Source organism: Polyodon spathula, chromosome 3, assembly GCF_017654505.1.
Source record: "Polyodon spathula isolate WHYD16114869_AA chromosome 3, ASM1765450v1, whole genome shotgun sequence".
In the NCBI taxonomy this organism is placed as follows: Eukaryota; Metazoa; Chordata; class Actinopteri; order Acipenseriformes; family Polyodontidae; genus Polyodon; species Polyodon spathula.
In genome coordinates this window covers 264,544-280,000 of record NC_054536.1, presented here as the reverse complement: position 1 = coordinate 280,000, position 15,457 = coordinate 264,544, and positions in this window count along the sequence as shown.

The following is a 15,457-nucleotide window of genomic DNA, read 5'->3' as shown; positions in this document are numbered from 1 at the left end:
CCGATCAGAGCTGCTCAATAAATACCCCAGCTACCCTCACTGAGCACAGCCCCAGCTTTGCTGCCACTTCTTCTGGACTGCTCCAGCCCACCACCCCAGGGCCCCGCAGATCTCGCAGTTCTGTTACTCCTGACCTCACCAGCCTGAAAACAAAGCTTAGTGAGTCCAGCACCTACAGCTTCAGGGCTGGATTGCTAATCAGGGTTTCCTCCAGGCACCAGTACATGCTGTCTGTCTCCACAGCCCGCTCTATTTTAAATGGGATCCAAGCCTACTATAGAACTGTGGGAGCTGGGCTATATCTAGACTTACGTCTATTAAAAAAACCCTCCAACTCAGTGGCTCTGGAGAAAAAAATAAGTTTCTGCAGGGCCTGCAGCCTAAACGCTGCCACTCTGCTGACCAGATCAATCAACACTCTGCTGGCCAGATCAATCAACACTCTGCTGGCCAGATCAATCAAGCCCTAGGCTTCTGTGGAGATAGCCATGATCTACCAGGTCAAAAGTGTTAGTTCATGTTTTGTTTTTAACTTTTCAGATTGATTCTTGTAATACTGTTCAACTTCAGAATAGCATTCCAGTGCTCAAATCCTTGCATTGGCTTCCAGTATTGTTTTAGACAACGTGACAATGTGACAATGTTGTAGCCTTTCTGTTCTGTCAGTCCCACCTACTCTCTCTGTCTATATGGGAGCAACTTAACTAATGATAGCAAACACTTTTAAATAATAAGGGAAACAATCGCATGTGGAGCTGCTGACTTTCATATCCGCTTCCACCTGTATGTTATTCTCTGACGTTGGTCTTTCTAAGATATTCCTACACAAGTAGCAACACTTTCTGACGTTGCATTTACTTACAAATTGTTGGCGCAGTTCAGTTATTAGTAATATATTTTACACAGTGTTAAAAGTGTGAGCATTGCCTAGTCCCAGCCTGGACTTGCTTGCTAATCTCATTCAGTGTGCATGCAGTCTGCATGCTACTGCTTATTCTCCTGTTAGCTCTATCATCAAGCAAGCATTACACAGTGTTACTTGCTTTGCATAACTGCTTTGTGCTGTAATTAGAATGAGGTAATTGATGGTTGCCCCTGGCAAGGCACCAGACTGCGAGGCGTGTCAATTATTCATCAGACCTGTTTAAGCCCTGATCCGATAGTGAAGGCACGGACTATCAGCACACATAGTAAAGCATTGTTTAGGAATCATTTGAAGAAGAGGAATTCATTCATTGTGGCTTTTCAAATTAATTGAAGCTTTAAAACAGATACAGCAATACATGCCATCAGCAATCTCTCCCATTTCCACTGTGTTCTCTGAATATCCTTCACTTGTCTGTTATAATGTTACACTAAATACTGACAGCATTTGAACAACTACGAAGCTAAAGAGGCATTTCATTGTATCAGTGACTTGTGGACCATAAGCACCCAATGGGACTCATACAGTTAGAAGAGCACTTTAAACACATCCACTACATCTTGCAAGCTCTTTCCTATTAGATACACAACACGCTGTAGTTTTCCAGTGTTTAAATATGAATCCCATGGCTTCCCCCCAATGAATTACATTTACTTTGCCTTGACTTGCTGTTTAGTTTGAGCGTTTGAACTATAATCCAAAGCTTATTTATTTAAAGAATTTGCTCTTGTGTAACAGTTTTCTGTGGAGTTTATATTTCAGGATTTAAGATGAGGAAGAAGAAAAGGCTGCCCCAGCTTTTGTCATGGTGCAAAAAAACCCTCTTATATATTCCCATGGTGCAATAGTGCCCTCTTATATATTGTCATGGTGCAATAGAACCTCTTAAATATTGTTATCCCCCCTTTAAGAGTTACTCACACCTGTGCCTATTGTTTATTACTGTTGCCAATTGAAGTGACCAGAGACCCCAAAGGGTTGTGGGAGCAGAAGGAGAGGAGACCTGATGTTTGGTACCTTTGAGTCTTTCGAATACACTTTTTGATATGTGAATGCACTGTATTAATACTGTATTAGTGTTTACTGAGAGGGCTGGCTAGACCAGCGAGAGGCAGTCCCTAAAGATATTACAATGGGTTGTGCAGCCTCAAGATCCTGGACTCCCTGTGATGGACCCTGAATATGAAGTGAGATAATAATGGAGCAATCCAGCAGGCAGCTGTGGGGCTGAGCAAAGAGAGGCTCCCTGATGATCACACACTGACTGGGAGGCAGCACACAGAGGGGCAGGCTTGCACCAATGTTAGCTGCTTCTCACTCCCTGAACCTCCACCCTCTCTTGCTACAGTATTAACAAAATATACAAAGGCAACATTGAAAGTCTTAGATACAAGTGCCATGGTCCCAGCAGCCTGCCTGCTCTCCTTCCCCACACACTGTACATTCATGCAGGTAACATTGCAGTGTTTTTAACTGAGGCTCACACTGCTGCTGCTGCCACTGCTGCAGGGGAGTGGGCTTCGTTACGTTCTTTTAACAGCATTGCTGAATCATAAGAGCTGTGCTTTTATGATTCACAGTTTGATGTTAACTCTTAGACAGAAAGGTTTCCCGGACTTCGACACATGTCAAGAAACTCGTTTGATAAGGAATCTGCTTGTGAAATGTTAAGTGCCCTAGAAATGGTTTCTGTCACATTGGTCAATCATTAAAAACAGCACAATCTGACCATTGATTTTGCCAAGGGCCTGTTTCACTTGGAAACACACATAATAGCTGCAGCAAAAGAGCAAATTCTACATAACAATATAATTTTCTAAGCTGAAAAAAAGTATGCTTTTTACTCTTCATCATGATAACACCAGTGTGTTTGTAGTATAGTAGTAATCCTGATCAGTTCTTTTTACTCTTCATCATGATAACACCAGTGTGTTTGGAGTATAGTTGTAATCCTGATCAGTTCTTTTTACCCTTCATCATGATAACACCAGTGTGTTTGGAGTATAGTTGTAATCCTGATCAGTTCTTTTTACCCTTCATCATGATAACACCAGTGTGTTTGGGGTATAGTAGTAATCCTGATCAGTTCTTTTTACCCTTCATCATGATAACACCAGTGTGTTTGGGGTATAGTAGTAATCCTGATCCGTTCTTTTTACCCTTCATCATGATAACACCAGTGTGTCTGGAGTATAGTTGTAATCCTGATCCGTTCTTTTTACCCTTCATCATGATAACACCAGTGTGTCTGGAGTATAGTTGTAATCCTGATCCGTTCTTTTTACCCTTCATCATGATAACACCAGTGTGTCTGGAGTATAGTTGTAATCCTGATCAGTTTTTCTGATTCTGTAGATCCCACACAGTTCTTCAATTCCATGCAGGGATCTTTTAATTTGTATTATTGAATCCATCATACAGTAAAAGGTTGACAAATCTATAGTTGATCAATAGGTTCATTATCACAGCACGCAGCAGCTCCTTGCTATAAATATTCTGTAGAGAGTCGAAGTATCTTTACAAGACTCATGCACTTTGATTTTCTATATAGGTTTCTACTTTGTAGTTTTGAAGGAACACGTGTCCCAGCTGCGATGTACTGAATGTGCTGTTACACACGAGGGAGGTTCATATTCAATAGCTGCACCATGGGGGTTGGGAGTTAGGTAGCGATGGGGCAGAGTTTCTCACTTTTTTAGTCTTGTCTTTCAGGAAGTCTGTTTTTCTACCTAGGGAATGTCGCCCAGCAGTGTCTTTGGCATCAAAGAATCATACTGGCATGTCAATCAATAAGGGAAGCATCTGGTTGGTTGCTGACTGGAAAGAAGTCCCTGAAGGGGCGGGGACAATTTCACTCTGCAGGAAGTGCAAGATAATCTGAAGCTGTCTTGTAAACAGAGGTTTCTTTAAACTCTTGTAGTACCAGATATCAACTTTTAAAAGGAAAGTTCATGCTTGCTAAAACAAATTTTCTATTACTGAACATTTCATACCTAAATAGTGAATTAAATGTACACAGTGGGGGGTATCTCATCCTACACAGTATACCAGGAGAGGAGAGCCAGGCTGCAATCTCATTCTACACAGTATACCAGGAGAGGAGAGCCAGGCTGCAATCTCATTCTACACAGTATACCAGGAGAGGAGAGCCAGGCTGCAGTCTCATTCTACACAGTATACCAGGAGAGGAGAGCCAGGCTGCAATCTCAATCTACACAGTATACCAGGAGAGGAGAGCCAGGCTGCAATCTCATTCTACACAGTATACCAGGAGAGGAGAGCCAGGCTGCAATCTCATTCTACACAGTATACCAGGAGAGGAGAGCCAGGCTGCAATCTCATTCTACACAGTATACCAGGAGAGGAGAGCCAGGCTGCAATCTCATTCTACACAGTATACCAGGAGAGGAGAGCCAGGCTGCAATCTCATTCTACACAGTATACCAGGAGAGGAGAGACAGGCTGCAATCTCATTCTACACAGTATACCAGGAGAGGAGAGCCAGGCTGCAATCTCATTCTACACAGTATACCAGGAGAGGAGAGCCAGGCTGAAATCTCATTCTACACAGTATACCAGGAGAGGAGAGCCAGGCTGCAATCTCATTCTACACAGTATACCAGGAGAGGAGAGCCAGGCTGCAATCTCATTCTACACAGTATACCAGGAGAGGAGAGCCAGGCTGCAATCTCATTCTACACAGTATACCAGGAGAGGAGAGCCAGGCTGCAATCTCATTCTACACAGTATACCAGGAGAGGAGAGCCAGGCTGCAATCTCATTCTACACAGTATACCAGGAGAGGAGAGCCAGGCTGCAATCTCATTCTACACAGTATACCAGGAGAGGAGAGCCAGGCTGCAATCTCATTCTACACAGTATACCAGGAGAGGAGAGCCAGGCTGCAATCTCATTCTACACAGGCTGCAATCTCATTCTACACAGTATACCAGGAGAGGAGAGCCAGGCTGCAATCTCATTCTACACAGTATACCAGGAGAGGAGAGCCAGGCTGCAATCTCATTCTACACAGTATACCAGGAGAGGAGAGCCAGGCTGCAATCTCATTCTACACAGTATACCAGGAGAGCCAGGCTGCAATCTCATTCTACACAGTATACCAGGAGAGGAGAGCCAGGCTGCAATCTCATTCTACACAGTATACCAGGAGAGGAGAGCCAGGCTGCAATCTCATTCTACACAGTATACCAGGAGAGGAGAGCCAGGCTGCAATCTCATTCTACACAGTATACCAGGAGAGGAGAGCCAGGCTGCAATCTCATTCTACACAGTATACCAGGAGAGGAGAGCCAGGCTGCAATCTCATTCTACACAGTATACCAGGAGAGGAGAGCCAGGCTGCAATCTCATTCTACACAGTATACCAGGAGAGGAGAGCCAGGCTGCAATCTCATTCTACACAGTATACCAGGAGAGGAGAGCCAGGCTGCAATCTCATTCTACACAGTATACCAGGAGAGGAGAGCCAGGCTGCAATCTCATTCTACACAGTATACCAGGAGAGGAGAGCCAGGCTGCAATCTCATTCTACACAGTATACCAGGAGAGGAGAGCCAGGCTGCAATCTCATTCTACACAGTATACCAGGAGAGGAGAGCCAGGCTGCAATCTCATTCTACACAGTATACCAGGAGAGGAGAGCCAGGCTGCAATCTCATTCTACACAGTATACCAGGAGAGGAGAGCCAGGCTGCAATCTCATTCTACACAGTATACCAGGAGAGGAGAGCCAGGCTGCAATCTCATTCTACACAGTATACCAGGAGAGGAGAGCCAGGCTGCAATCTCATTCTACACAGTATACCAGGAGAGGAGAGCCAGGCTGCAATCTCATTCTACACAGTATACCAGGAGAGGAGAGCCAGGCTGCAATCTCATTCTACACAGTATACCAGGAGAGGAGAGCCAGGCTGCAATCTCATTCTACACAGTATACCAGGAGAGGAGAGCCAGGCTGCAATCTCATTCTACACAGTATACCAGGAGAGGAGAGCCAGGCTGCAATCTCATTCTACACAGTATACCAGGAGAGGAGAGCCAGGCTGCAATCTCATTCTACACAGTATACCAGGAGAGGAGAGCCAGGCTGCAATCTCATTCTACACAGTATACCAGGAGAGGAGAGCCAGGCTGCAATCTCATTCTACACAGTATACCAGGAGAGGAGAGCCAGGCTGCAATCTCATTCTACACAGTATACCAGGAGAGGAGAGCCAGGCTGCAATCTCATTCTACACAGTATACCAGGAGAGGAGAGCCAGGCTGCAATCTCATTCTACACAGTATACCAGGAGAGGAGAGCCAGGCTGCAATCTCATTCTACACAGTATACCAGGAGAGGAGAGCCAGGCTGCAATCTCATTCTACACAGTATACCAGGAGAGGAGAGCCAGGCTGCAATCTCATTCTACACAGTATACCAGGAGAGGAGAGCCAGGCTGCAATCTCATTCTACACAGTATACCAGGAGAGGAGAGCCAGGCTGCAATCTCATTCTACACAGTATACCAGGAGAGGAGAGCCAGGCTGCAATCTCATTCTACACAGTATACCAGGAGAGGAGAGCCAGGCTGCAATCTCATTCTACACAGTATACCAGGAGAGGAGAGCCAGGCTGCAATCTCATTCTACACAGTATACCAGGAGAGGAGAGCCAGGCTGCAATCTCATTCTACACAGTATACCAGGAGAGGAGAGCCAGGCTGCAATCTCATTCTACACAGTATACCAGGAGAGGAGAGCCAGGCTGCAATCTCATTCTACACAGTATACCAGGAGAGGAGAGCCAGGCTGCAATCTCATTCTACACAGTATACCAGGAGAGGAGAGCCAGGCTGCAATCTCATTCTACACAGTATACCAGGAGAGGAGAGCCAGGCTGCAATCTCATTCTACACAGTATACCAGGAGAGGAGAGCCAGGCTGCAATCTCATTCTACACAGTATACCAGGAGAGGAGAGCCAGGCTGCAATCTCATTCTACACAGTATACCAGGAGAGCCAGGCTGCAATCTCATTCTACACAGTATACCAGGAGAGGAGAGCCAGGCTGCAATCTCATTCTACACAGTATACCAGGAGAGGAGAGCCAGGCTGCAATCTCATTCTACACAGTATACCAGGAGAGGAGAGCCAGGCTGCAATCTCATTCTACACAGTATACCAGGAGAGGAGAGCCAGGCTGCAATCTCATTCTACACAGTATACCAGGAGAGGAGAGCCAGGCTGCAATCTCATTCTACACAGTATACCAGGAGAGGAGAGCCAGGCTGCAATCTCATTCTACACAGTATACCAGGAGAGGAGAGCCAGGCTGCAATCTCATTCTACACAGTATACCAGGAGAGGAGAGCCAGGCTGCAATCTCATTCTACACAGTATACCAGGAGAGGAGAGCCAGGCTGCAATCTCATTCTACACAGTATACCAGGAGAGGAGAGCCAGGCTGCAATCTCATTCTACACAGTATACCAGGAGAGGAGAGCCAGGCTGCAATCTCATTCTACACAGTATACCAGGAGAGGAGAGCCAGGCTGCAATCTCATTCTACACAGTATACCAGGAGAGGAGAGCCAGGCTGCAATCTCATTCTACACAGTATACCAGGAGAGGAGAGCCAGGAGGCAATCTCATTCTACACAGTTTACCAGGAGAGGAGAGCCAGGCTGCAATCTCATTCTACACAGTATACCAGGAGAGGAGAGCCAGGCTGCAATCTCATTCTACACAGTATACCAGGAGAGGAGAGCCAGGCTGAAATCTCATTCTACACAGTATACCAGGAGAGGAGAGCCAGGCTGCAATCTCATTCTACACAGTATACCAGGAGAGGAGAGCCAGGCTGCAATCTCATTCTACACAGTATACCAGGAGAGGAGAGCCAGGCTGCAATCTCATTCTACACAGTATACCAGGAGAGGAGAGCCAGGCTGCAATCTCATTCTACACAGTATACCAGGAGAGGAGAGCCAGGCTGCAATCTCATTCTACACAGTATACCAGGAGAGGAGAGCCAGGCTGCAATCTCATTCTACACAGTATACCAGGAGAGGAGAGCCAGGCTGCAATCTCATTCTACACAGTATACCAGGAGAGGAGAGCCAGGCTGCAATCTCATTCTACACAGTATACCAGGAGAGGAGAGCCAGGCTGCAATCTCATTCTACACAGTATACCAGGAGAGGAGAGCCAGGCTGCAATCTCATTCTACACAGTATACCAGGAGAGGAGAGCCAGGCTGCAATCTCATTCTACACAGTATACCAGGAGAGGAGAGCCAGGCTGCAATCTCATTCTACACAGTATACCAGGAGAGGAGAGCCAGGCTGCAATCTCATTCTACACAGTATACCAGGAGAGGAGAGCCAGGCTGCAATCTCATTCTACACAGTATACCAGGAGAGGAGAGCCAGGCTGCAATCTCATTCTACACAGTATACCAGGAGAGGAGAGCCAGGCTGCAATCTCATTCTACACAGTATACCAGGAGAGGAGAGCCAGGCTGCAATCTCATTCTACACAGTATACCAGGAGAGGAGAGCCAGGCTGCAATCTCATTCTACACAGTATACCAGGAGAGGAGAGCCAGGCTGCAATCTCATTCTACACAGTATACCAGGAGAGGAGAGCCAGGCTGCAATCTCATTCTACACAGTATACCAGGAGAGGAGAGCCAGGCTGCAATCTCATTCTACACAGTATACCAGGAGAGGAGAGCCAGGCTGCAATCTCATTCTACACAGTATACCAGGAGAGGAGAGCCAGGCTGCAATCTCATTCTACACAGTATACCAGGAGAGGAGAGCCAGGCTGCAATCTCATTCTACACAGTATACCAGGAGAGGAGAGCCAGGCTGCAATCTCATTCTACACAGTATACCAGGAGAGGAGAGCCAGGCTGCAATCTCATTCTACACAGTATACCAGGAGAGGAGAGCCAGGCTGCAATCTCATTCTACACAGTATACCAGGAGAGGAGAGCCAGGCTGCAATCTCATTCTACACAGTATACCAGGAGAGGAGAGCCAGGCTGCAATCTCATTCTACACAGTATACCAGGAGAGGAGAGCCAGGCTGCAATCTCATTCTACACAGTATACCAGGAGAGGAGAGCCAGGCTGCAATCTCATTCTACACAGTATACCAGGAGAGAGCCAGGCTGCAATCTCATTCTACACAGTATACCAGGAGAGGAGAGCCAGGCTGCAATCTCATTCTACACAGTATACCAGGAGAGGAGAGCCAGGCTGCAATCTCATTCTACACAGTATACCAGGAGAGGAGAGCCAGGCTGCAATCTCATTCTACACAGTATACCAGGAGAGGAGAGCCAGGCTGCAATCTCATTCTACACAGTATACCAGGAGAGGAGAGCCAGGCTGCAATCTCATTCTACACAGTATACCAGGAGAGGAGAGCCAGGCTGCAATCTCATTCTACACAGTATACCAGGAGAGGAGAGCCAGGCTGCAATCTCATTCTACACAGTATACCAGGAGAGGAGAGCCAGGCTGCAATCTCATTCTACACAGTATACCAGGAGAGCCAGGCTGCAATCTCATTCTACACAGCATACCAGGAGAGGAGAGCCAGGCTGCAATCTCATTCTACACAGTATACCAGGAGAGGAGAGCCAGGCTGCAATCTCATTCTACACAGTATACCAGGAGAGGAGAGCCAGCAATCTCATTCTACACAGTATACCAGGAGAGAGAGCTGCAATCTCATTCTACACAGTATACCAGGAGAGGAGAGCCAGGCTGCAATCTCATTCTACACAGTATACCAGGAGAGGAGAGCCAGGCTGCAATCTCATTCTACACAGTATACCAGGAGAGCAGAGCCAGGCTGCAATCTCATTCTACACAGTATACCAGGAGAGGAGAGCCAGGCTGCAATCTCATTCTACACAGTATACCATTAGAGTAGAGCCAGGCTGCAATCTCATTCTACACAGTATACCAGGAGAGCCGAGCCAGGCTGCAATCTCATTATACACAGCATTCCAGGAGAGCCAAGCTGCAGTATTGTTTGTCTATGCTATTATTTGTCTTGTTTGTCTATGTTATTACTTGTCTTATTGGTCTACGATTACACCGTGTAGCAATTTTTTTTTTTTTTTTTTTTGTTCCTGGGTAGTAAGTGTTATTTCCTAATTGCTTATGCCTCAAAAGTGTAGAAAATGGCTTTTATTCCCCACAAACTTTGCTTTTGTGACCAGGACAGTGATATTTCAAAATATCACTATTTCCAATGGGAAAATGTGCAAATGTGTGTCTTTTCGTTCACATAAAGTCCAAAAAAACAACATATGAATCCAAATTAACATGTATTTATGCTAAAGCAATACAAAATGACTACAAAAGATTTAGAAGTGAGTAGTTTTTCGAGATTTACAATTATACTGTAAATACAAACAAATGTAATAGTGGGTAGTTTTTTTGGTTATTTTTTATTGTTAATTAGCTCTGACCGAAAGGCTTCAGCTCATCAGTTACGAAGGATTGATTCTTTCAAAGTGTTCAGCTGACTTTCATTAACTGGAGAGTCACAGCATAGCTGCAGAATGGATGTTAATTGGGCACAAACAACCTATTATGCTGGTGACACCACCGTGCAATACAAAGACACCATGTGTCTCTGTCAGGTTTGAGTGCGGAGGTTTGAGTTCCAGGAAGCTTTGCCAATGGCAGCTTGACTTCTCAGCAGCTTGTGCTCAATCACTTTTGTACATTAAAAAGGTTAAAAGCAGCTTCAAACAAAGACAGCAGCACACAGACACAGCACTTTACATCCCAGCCCTATTCATCCTGGTCTTTTATCAAATGGCTTCATTCAGGTGAAGAATGTCTTTCCACGTGCCCATTTTAACTCTAAAATCATGTTTTTGCCATGACTCTCAGAAGTTCAAAATTGATTTGTATAGGAGTGAGCTGGGGTTCTTGCTGCTTCCCAAACCTCTTACTTTAGAACATATTCTTCTACTGCCATAGTTTAATATACTATATATATATCCAGTTGTAGGAGAGACATTTAATTGTGTGTGGGAAGGATGTCAGACACCATTAGTCAGAAAGAAAGCAGCTTGATGAGCAATTGAAATTGCACTCACATTTCAAAACCCACAGCATGCTGTATTAGAGAGAGGCTGGTTTCAGAGTGTAAGGAGAGAGCCCTCAGAGAGAGAGAGACTGGTGTCAGTGCAAGGAGAGAGCTCTCAGAGAGAGGCTGGTGTCAGTGCAAGGAGAGAGCTCTCAGAGAGAGGCTGGTGTCAGTGTAAGGAGAGAGCTCTCAGAGAGAGGCTGGTGTCAGTGTAAGGAGAGAGCTCTCAGAGAGAGGCTGGTGTCAGTGTAAGGAGAGAGCCCTCAGAGAGAGACTGGTGTCAGTGCAAGGAGAGAGCTCTCAGAGAGAGGCTGGTGTCAGTGTAAGGAGAGAGTTCTCAGAGAGAGGCTGGTGTCAGTGTAAGGAGAGAGCCCTCAGAGAGAGGCTGGTGTCAGTGTAAGGAGAGAGCCCTCAGAGAGAGACTGGTGTCAGTGTAAGGAGAGAGCTCTCAGAGAGAGGCTGGTGTCAGTGTAAGGAGAGAGCCCTCAGAGAGAGGCTGGTGTCAGTGTAAGGAGAGAGCCCTCAGAGAGAGGCTGGTGTCAGTGTAAGGAGAGAGCCCTCAGAGAGAGGCTGGTGTCAGTGTAAGGAGAGAGCCCTCAGAGAGAGGCTGGTGTCAGTGTAAGGAGAGAGCCCTCAGAGAGAGGCTGGTGTCAGTGTAAGGAGAGAGCCCTCAGAGAGAGGCTGGTGTCAGTGTAAGGAGAGAGCCCTCAGAGAGAGGCTGGTGTCAGTGTAAGGAGAGAGCCCTCAGAGAGAGGCTGGTGTCAGTGTAAGGAGAGAGTTCTCAGAGAGAGGCTGGTTTCAGAGTGTAAGGAGAGAGCCCTCAGAGAGAGGCTGGTGTCAGTGTAAGGAGAGAGCCCTCAGAGAGAGGCTGGTGTCAGAGTGTAAGGAGAGAGCCCTCAGAGAGAGGCTGGTGTCAGTGTAAGGAGAGAGCCCTCAGAGAGAGGCTGGTGTCAGTGTAAGGAGAGAGCCCTCAGAGAGAGGCTGGTGTCAGTGTAAGGAGAGAGCCCTCAGAGAGAGGCTGGTGTCAGAGTGTAAGGAGAGAGCCCTCAGAGAGAGGCTGGTGTCAGTGTAAGGAGAGAGTTCTCAGAGAGAGGCTGGTTTCAGAGTGTAAGGAGAGAGTTCTCAGAGAGAGGCTGGTTTCAGAGTGTAAGGAGAGAGCCCTCAGAGACAGGCTGGTGTCAGTGTGTAAGGAGATTGAGAAATGCGAGCGCTGTTGAATTATCACACCAGCTTCTGTAGAAAGAAACAAAGGATGCCTCAGAGAAATGTTATGTAATGAATAAAGCCCCATACAGGCCAACACAAACAGGGACTACAATGAAGAAACAGGGAAACAGGATGTGGCAGGAAATGGCGTTGCGGTGCCCAGACCAGAAGGAGGAACAACAAAAACAAAAGGTACAGTGCAGTGGCGCGTGCGCCATTTTATTTAAAGCAAACAAAAATAAATAAAATATTTAACAAAAATAAACACTAGCTCTCAGAGCAGAAATAAAACAATTACACAAAATAAATCTCGAACACAAATAATGAATTAAGGTCCGGCTGGGCAGTAGCCTTCACAGATCCTTAAATTCTTTTAAATTTAGTTTCTCCTCTCTCTCACTCCTCGCTCGCTCTCGTTTCTCCTCTGAACACCCACCCCGAGTGCAGAGAGCTGCAGGTATTTATACAGGTGACCATCTCCTGATTAGCAACAAATTAATCACTTAACTAATTTGGGAGATGGCCACCTTCTGCATGAGTTTTATAACGTGGATGGGGCTTCCCATCCACGCTGCAAAACAATAACAGAACTAAAAGCACAGCTACGCTGTCATACAAAATAATAAACAAACAAAACACACGGCGGTTCGCCATCATCTATAAACAAAAATATAAAACAATAAACAAATATAAAATAACAACACAGGGGCAGAGGGGGAGACCCCGTTCTAAAAATAAACAAACAATACGAATAAACAGCAGGGCTTTCCTACCGCCCTGCTACACAGGAATATAAATGTCCATTATAAATATCACATGGGAGATACTAAAATTGAAGAAGGAATCTATGAAAAAGACCTGGGAGTTTATGTTGGCTCAGAAATGTGACAATGTGGGGAAGCTATAAAAAGGCCAACAAGATGCTTGGATATATTGTGAGAAGTGTTGAATTTAAATCAAGTGAAGTAATGTTAAAACCTTATAATGCATTAGTAAGATCTCATCTAGAATATTGTCTTCTGTTCTGGTCACCTCGCTACAAAAAGGATATTGCTGCTCTAGAAAAAGTTTAAAGAAGAACTACCAAATTATTCTGGGTTTAAAAGGCATGGCATATGCAGACAGGCTAAAAGAATTGAATCTATTCAGTCTTGAAAAAAGAAGACTATGCAACGACCTAGTTAGAGGATTCAAAATTCAAAGGTTTTGACAATGCTGACCCAAGCTTTTTCGAGCTAAAAAAAGAAACAAGGACCAGGAGTCACAAATGGAGATTCGATAAAGGGGCATTCAGAACAGAAAATAGGAGGCACTTTTTTACACAGCGAACTGTTGGAGTCTGGAACCAACTCCCCGGTAATGCTGTTGAAGCTGACACCCTGGGATCCTTCAAGAAGCTGCTTGATGAGATTTTGGGATCAATAAGCTACTAACAACCAAACGAGCAAGATGGGCCAAATGGCCTCCTCTCGTTTGTAAACTTTCTTATGTTCTTATGTTCTTATGTTGTATCCTTCACATTACTAAATCTATTGATGAATGATGTTGGGAAACTGTTATCAAGCAACAGGTGCATTAACAGAGTCCATTTGAATATCTTATCTAATACATGGAATGAAAACAGTACACAGAGCCTTTCATAGCTGGAATATTAGCAATAATGCACTACCTTTATAGAAACAGAAGCATATCAATGTTACATTCAAGAAATGTCAACCCTAGGTTGAATTGAATTTACTATGTGAATTTTATAGCTGTACTTTATCAAGTATTCTGTTAAAGTATTCAAATGAGAAGTAGAATAGCAGCAGTTGTCTTAATAAAAAGCAAGTTGCTTTCATTTCTTTTTGTATGATGGCTCTCACACCTACATGTGAAATGGCTGCTCACGGTCCATTTGAGAAGCCAGTGGGAGTTCTGGGAGTAATAGCAGTTTAGTTCCCTGAGGACCCCAGCTAGCCCATTAGATTTCATGATTTTCTTCAGTTTTTTGTGTGTTTTTACCATTGTTTAAGGAAGAACAGAAATGAGAGAACGTATGCAAGCACTAGTCTTCAAAGCACACCACATAAATTAGCTTTGTTTTATATTTACAACATATTATTCAAGCTGTGTTCTTATCCAGGCTTTGTATCAGGCCTGCTGAAGTGACCCTCATAGAGTCTCTCAGAGATACACAGAGCCCCTTAGAGATACACAGAGCCTCTTAGAGATACACAGAGCCCCTTAGAGAGACACAGAGCCTCTTAGAGATACACAGAGCCCCTTAGAGATACACAGAGCCCCTTAGAGATACACAGAATGAACATAAGAACATAAGAAAGTTTACAAACGAGAGGAGGCCATTCAGCCCATCTTCCTTGTTTGGTGGTTAGTAGCTTATTGATCCCAGAATCTCATCAAGCAGCTTCTTGAAGGATCCCAGGGTGTCGGCTTCAACAACATTACTGGGGAGTTGGTTCCAGACCCTCAAAATTCTCTGTGTAAAAAAGTGCCTCCTATTTTCTGTTCTGAATGCCCCTCTATCTAATCTCCATTTGTGACTCCTGGTCCTTGTTTCTTTTTTTAGCTTGTTACAAAGATGGACGGAGTGGGGGACGTCAGACCAGAAACAGGAACCAGGAAATAAATGACAGAGAGGTGGAGTTTGGTGGAGCTGAGCGAATGGTCTCTCTCAGCATTTAATAGTGCACAGACAGACAAAAAATAAACGGTTGTAACACAAACAAAAACAGAGGACACTGTACTGGTAGCCAAAATAAACAGAAAAACAAAACAGACTAACACTAAAAAAACACGGTGAGCTGATATTTTACTTATTATTACTATTACTATTACTATTATCTCTGTCTCCAATCCTGTTCTCCACTCACCGAACACACAACCCCGAGTGAGTGAAAACATGCAGCTTTTATACAGCTGTACCGAGACTCGACTGCTAATCACTCATTCAATTGGAGTCTCTGTACAACTGCACGTGAATTAATAAAGTGCAATTCCCCGTGCTCACATATTATTACTTTTTACTTGCATGTGAAGTGCTGTGCAATCCTCGTGCCTAAATACAAATATACATTTTAAACGCTTGTGTTACACAGACCCGTTTATATCCCATGTACCAATGACTATACACCAACATTAACACACAACATACAACACAAAATATACACAAGGACGGTCACTTTGCCACATAGCTCGAAAAAG